Source organism: Indicator indicator, chromosome 31 (assembly GCF_027791375.1).
Source record: "Indicator indicator isolate 239-I01 chromosome 31, UM_Iind_1.1, whole genome shotgun sequence".
Taxonomy (NCBI): Eukaryota; Metazoa; Chordata; class Aves; order Piciformes; family Indicatoridae; genus Indicator; species Indicator indicator.
In genome coordinates this window covers 8,126,870-8,132,869 of record NC_072040.1, presented here as the reverse complement: position 1 = coordinate 8,132,869, position 6,000 = coordinate 8,126,870, and positions in this window count along the sequence as shown.

Sequence of the window (6,000 nt, the reverse complement as noted above, 5' to 3'; positions counted from 1 at the left end):
CTTCCTCAATTTCCCTCTCCCTCCACTCCTTTGCATCCTTCCTCAACTTATGGCTTATACAAAGAGCTTTGAGTGTCATCTTGTCTCTCTGGATAATTATTCTCAACCTCCTCAGGTGCATCAGATGGCTATGCCCCCTATACACATATTAGCAGCCCACACCCACTCTTTCCTGCCTTTCCTCCTTCTATACTTCTATTTTTGCTTCTGGAAGGCAACCTATCAGTTCTTTGATCACTTTCACAGAATCAACCAGGTCAGAAAAGACCTGAGAGATCATCAAGTCTAGTTGTAGCAGCTCACTGAAAGAAGGCATAAGAGTAGCACTGCAGTGGCTTTTCTTTTCCATAGGATAGCAGGGAAGAAGCAATGTGGATGGTTCCTAGTGGAGCTGAGTGCTGCTCAGGGTTATGCAGCCATGAAGGGTGTCAGGCTGGATCAGTTAAAAGTGTGAACAGCTTTTCTAAAAATGATAACTCCTTGGATTAAGTCAAAGACACAATGTGCTAGGAAGGACCTGCAAACATCACAACAGGGAAGGGGTTAGAAGGTGAGGTTCACTCCAGGAGCATGCTAACACAAGCTATGTGACAAATGGAGGAAGAATTGTAGGAGGAAATAGAACATTTGTTAGCTGGACAAAGGCAAACTTACCTGAGAACCATGGAAGTACCTCTAAAGCCATCATACAGCTGGCTTCTGTAACTGTAAAAATTACCCCCATCATACCAACAGGAAAGGAAGAGTCCTCCTAGTGCAGCTGCTCTCCTTTGCAAAACTCTTGTCTTCTATTTTCCTAGAAACTGGTAGGAGAAGCTGGTTTGACCACTCCCAGAAGGAAAAGGAAGGAGATAGTTTACCCAGTACCAATCTCTAGCCATCTGAAGACCTCAGCTGCTGTTGTCTGCACTAAATTGGCTCTGCCAAGGGACAACAATCAGCCTTGTTTATTTTGAAAGCCTGGCTTTCCACTGCTTCAGCTGCAGGAAAGCATTTGCTGTCTGGTGCCAGGTTGTGTTGTGCCACTGAGCAGCTTGATCTCACCCAGCTGAAGGCAAACCCCTGGTGCACACAGGCTGAAGCACAGCATCTCCTTCCACACTGAACAAGCCATCAACACTGCAGCTACAACCCATAGCTTCAGCCTGGTGGTACCCACAGAGCACCAAAGTGTTCAACTCTGTAAGCCAAAAGTGGTTTAAGTCTGCCTGGACTTTGCACTCAAATTGGTCCAAGGTACTTCCAGACTGAAAGACCTCTCCCTGCCTCTGGCAGAGAACTGCTTTCCAGCTAAGAGCAACACCTGGCAAACTGGGGGCAGACTCAGTGTTTCCAAAAGGTTCTATCTAGTGCATTAAGAAGCCATCCATAAAGGATGCCTTGAGGTTGTGGAGAAGTGGTGTTGGTCTCCTCCTTAGTAAGGAGTGCTAGGATGAGAGGAAATGGCTTCAGGGTGCACCAGGGGAAGTTTAGGTTGGATGTTAGAAGAAACTTCTTCCCTGAAAGAGTTCTCAAACACTCCAACAGGCTGCCCAGGGAGGTGGTTGAATCCCCATCCCTGGAGATGTTTAAAATCTGCAGAGATGTGGTGCTGAGGAACACAGCACCAGACTTGGTAGAGTTAGAGAATGGTTGAACTCCATGGTCTTAAAGGTCTCCTGGCAGTCAGTCAGAGAGGCTGAAAGGAAGAACCAAGCCTGCAGCACCTGAGTTCAAAGGAATTGCTTCAGGCATTGGGACATTTGTCTTCTATTTAACTGAGAGTGGGGAAAGAGTGAAAAATATACATTTATTCTGCGAAAACTGATTTGAATTTTTAAAAATCCAGAAAGCTGAAAACTGAAGGCCTTGGTTCATGGATCTGCAGCTCAGAATTAATTGCTAAAACTGCTACCACAATAAGATCAGTTAATTAGAGCTCTCTGGTTCCTTGAGCTCTGGAGGACATGATCATCTGACTTTGCTGTTTGTATGCTGCAATGTACTGAAAATAGAAAATAAAAGCTACACATGACAAAGTATTGATTGATTGTCTCCAAAAAAAACCCCACAAAAAGACAAAACAGCGTTAACCAATTATACAAATCTTTAAAAGACAAACTCAGGGAAACAACATTTCCTTCTGTTGCAGTCTTGTTTGGAACAGCAGGCTGTGCTCCTGAATTAATTTTACAGCTGAGACACAGCTAATCCACAAATAAGCCTGTTACAGCTGGTGGGCACTACACCAGAGATGCTTGCCAGTAGGCACACATGGCAGCTGGAGCTTGAAGACATTTTCATGAGGAAGAGTATGTTTGGTAATGTATTAAAACTTTGGGACCAGGGCTCCACAGAAATATGTATCCACAGAAATTCTATACCTCCTGTAGATTCCCACAGAATCAGAATGAGAGGGGTTGGAAGGAAACTCTGGAGAGCAGCTGGTCCAATTCCCCTGCCAAAGCAGGGTAGGTCACACTAAAACACATCCAGGTAAGTCTTGAAAGTCTCCAGAGAAGGAGACTCCACAACCTCTCTGGGCAGCCTGTTCCAGAGAAGTTTCTCCTCACATTGAGGTGGAACCTTCTGTGTTCCAGTTTATATCCATTGCCCCTTGTCTTATCACAGGACACCAGTGTCCCCTTCTTCTTGACACCCACCCTTCAGATATGTAGAACCCCCTGAAAAGCACCTGCATGGATGTGAAAAACTATAGCTATGATTCCCACTGAAGGCAAAGTATGTGCCAAAAAGTGAAATTCTTGCTTTTCAATGAATTTCTTCTACAGAAAGAACTAAAATGATAGACTAATTTTCACTTCCATCTGCTACTACCAAAATCTATTTCCACAGAAGCACAGAATCAACCAGGTTGGAAGAGATCTCCAAGCTCAAGTCCAGCTGATCACCCAATCCTAACTAATTTTCAGTACATGAAATATTGAAGCAAGAAGGCTTTCCACTGGAAAAGGACTGGGTGTGGTAGAGGTGAGCTCCTGGTGCTTTTGAAGTCATTAGCCTATCTCCTAATTTTTGTTAGGGGGCCAGAATGTTACCCTGCATATTCAGGGCCTTGAAAAACCTCCAGGTGATAGGTGTAAGAGGAATTTAGTTCAGAGCACCTATGAAAGTATTTAATTTCCAAGAAATGGTGGGAATTCCAGGAGTTTCGCATCTGCAAAGAGAAAAGTAGGAGATCCAGGAGGATGCTTAGGGGATTTGAGCATCTCCCCTATGAAGAGAGACTGAGAGCCTTGGGGCTGTTTAGTCTGGAGAAGAGAAGGCTGAGAGGGGATCTGATCAATGTCTATCAATAGCTGAGGGGTGGGTGTCAAGTGGAGGGGGCCAGGCTCTTTTAGGTGGTGCATGCTAATAAGATGAGAAACAACAGGTTCAAACTTGGATATGGAAGGTTTTACCTCTACATGAGGAGAAACTTCTTTACAGTGAGGGTGACAGAGCCCTGGAACAGGCTGCCCAGGGGGGTTGTGGAGTCTCCTTCTCTGCAGACTTTCCAAACCCCACCTGGATGCATTCCTGTGCAGACTACCCTAAGTGATGCTGCTCTGGCAGGGGGGTTGGACCTGATGATCTCTTGAGGTCCCTTCCAACCTCTAGCATACTGTGGTACCATGATACTGTGATTCACATCCTCTTCCTGTCTGATAGACATGATGCCAACCGGGAGAGCAAGCTCACTGTGTGAGTGCTTGCTTTCCTTACACCCAGGCAGTGCCAGATTTGTTCAGCACCCACAGGCTGGTTCAAAGCTCTGTCTGTAGTGGAGCTGAGGAAGAGCTGAGATGCAAGCAGCAAGGAAAGCTCCTGTATGTACTGCTCTGCTAATTGAAATGACATTCAGAGCAAGCACTTGGGCACGTGCTAATTGAGGTAATGGCTTGAATGGAATGATTCTCATGTTTAAACATCAATTGCACAATGAACTGCTTTGAGAAAGAAATCTGTCATGCCAAGAAAGGTGATTTCAAAGAGCTGGTGGTAGTGGTTTCTCTAGCAAAAAAAAAAAATATTTCTGTGTTGGTCAAGTTATACATTGGCAGAAAAGATTCATTCTCACTATATATGACTGAATTCAAGGCAAGTGAGAGTGGCTAATTAAAGTCCCATTAAAGCTATGTGTTCCTCATCATTTGAGGGGAAATATAAAAGGCTACCAGTAACGTGAAATGCAATGACAAGAAGGAAATTCCTGGCTTATATATGGGAATGAATTGCTATTAAGGGCTTTAGTGGGAATGAATTGATGTTTTAATGCTAATTATTTAATTCCATTGTGTAGTGTTAAACTTTAACTGCATGCAAAGGAGTAACTCTAACTTGAGATGTGCTGGCCTTTGCCTAGTGGTCTAGAAAATACACTGCAGACTCAGAACCATGAGGCAGCTCTGCAAAACTGTTCGATATTGTATCATGAGCTGAACTGCATGACTGCTGTTAAAACTAGTGGCAGGGCTTGGTATCAGATTTGCATTGCTCTAACACTGCCCCTACAGCCTGTAGCATTTCTGGTAAGGTCAGAATTTACAAATCCAGTCCTGAATGCTCATGGAGAATTCTGCATTAGATTTGCAGCTGCTCTGCCAAGATCACTTATGCAATAAAATATTTTCAATGGTGCTAAAACAATTGCTCATGACTTAAGAAATTAGCAAGTTTAATTTTAATGCATTTGACTGCTTCCTACCTTTATGGGTTTCCAATAGGGGTGATCCAATCTCTGTTTCAGCTTCTGGAGCAACACTGGAGTAATAGAACAACCATTCAAGTCCCTGATGTCTCCCAGAGATGGGTTTGTTTATCAAAGACATGTCAAAATAGGAGTTATAAGAAAGAGTTGTGCCAGCTCTGCATCTTCCTTGTGCCAAACCTGCTGTGAGAGCTTCCCAAAAAAGTCACACACTCTGTTGTTCTTGCTTTGAGGTTGGCTATGATATAGTAGTTTTGAGTCTCAGTATTGTCTCAGGAGAACATAAATTGTTCTCTGGGCTGCACTAGCTGTTTGCAATAACCATGCAGCAAGAAGATTGTAATTTTGAACAAACATGCCATTGGGACAGCTCTTCAATGTCTTTCATCTTCTGAGATTTGCTGTTTGCCTAACAGAAGGACTGCACAAGAAAGCATAAAATAACCTGAATTAGTGCTGTGACTGGAAGTTGCCTAGGAAGCAGCAATTGCATTCCATGTGGCCAGCCTGAGGTGAATCCAAGGTGTGGGCTGTTAGAAGAGTTAATTTCTCAAAGCTGTTGGAAGCTTTTCTTCACACTTATGGTGGTCATGTAGTCAAACAAAACCGGGATTGGATGTACATCAGTACACAGGTTAGGGCCCCATATGGTGTTTAAATCCTAAAGCAAGAAAAGCTTTGTGACAAAAGAGACTATTTGACCAAAGAAACTCTCTCATCTTTTCTATGAAGCTCTTTTCATCCCCCAAGCAGTCTCTAGATTTAAAGTAATTTTCTCCTTTGCTCTGTCAAGGAAGGAGAAGATCATGATTCCCTTTGTGAACTCTTTGAGCTGTCTCCTCAGCATCAAGATGTAGAGGTCATCTGCACTATAAAAGCAGGTCTTTCAACCCCTAGTTAGAGCGAGCTTCCCAGCAGGGAAGAAGCCAAAAGCTTATTCTTGGGAAGCTTTTTAAGATAGACTTTGTAAGTTGATTCACAGATCCAGCCTTCAGCTCTGAGAAAACACAGTGCAGTGCAGCCCAGAGTGGATCTGTGCAGTCAGTAACTGCAAGATACTTTTCTTGTGGTTAGATCTCCCAGCGACCCCATGACTAGTCACTGAACCTCTCTGAATATGCCCCAGCAGACCATGATGCCAGCAAGGATTAATATGGATTCTTGATTTTCAAAGCCAGGATAATAGAGTTCAAATATCTCTAATGTGTACCATATGCTGGGGTGAACTCAGCCTGTTCTGGCAGCAATTTTTCAGTGTAAAAAAAAGGCTGAGGAACAGTTTAGGATCTATCTCTATCATCTCTATCTCT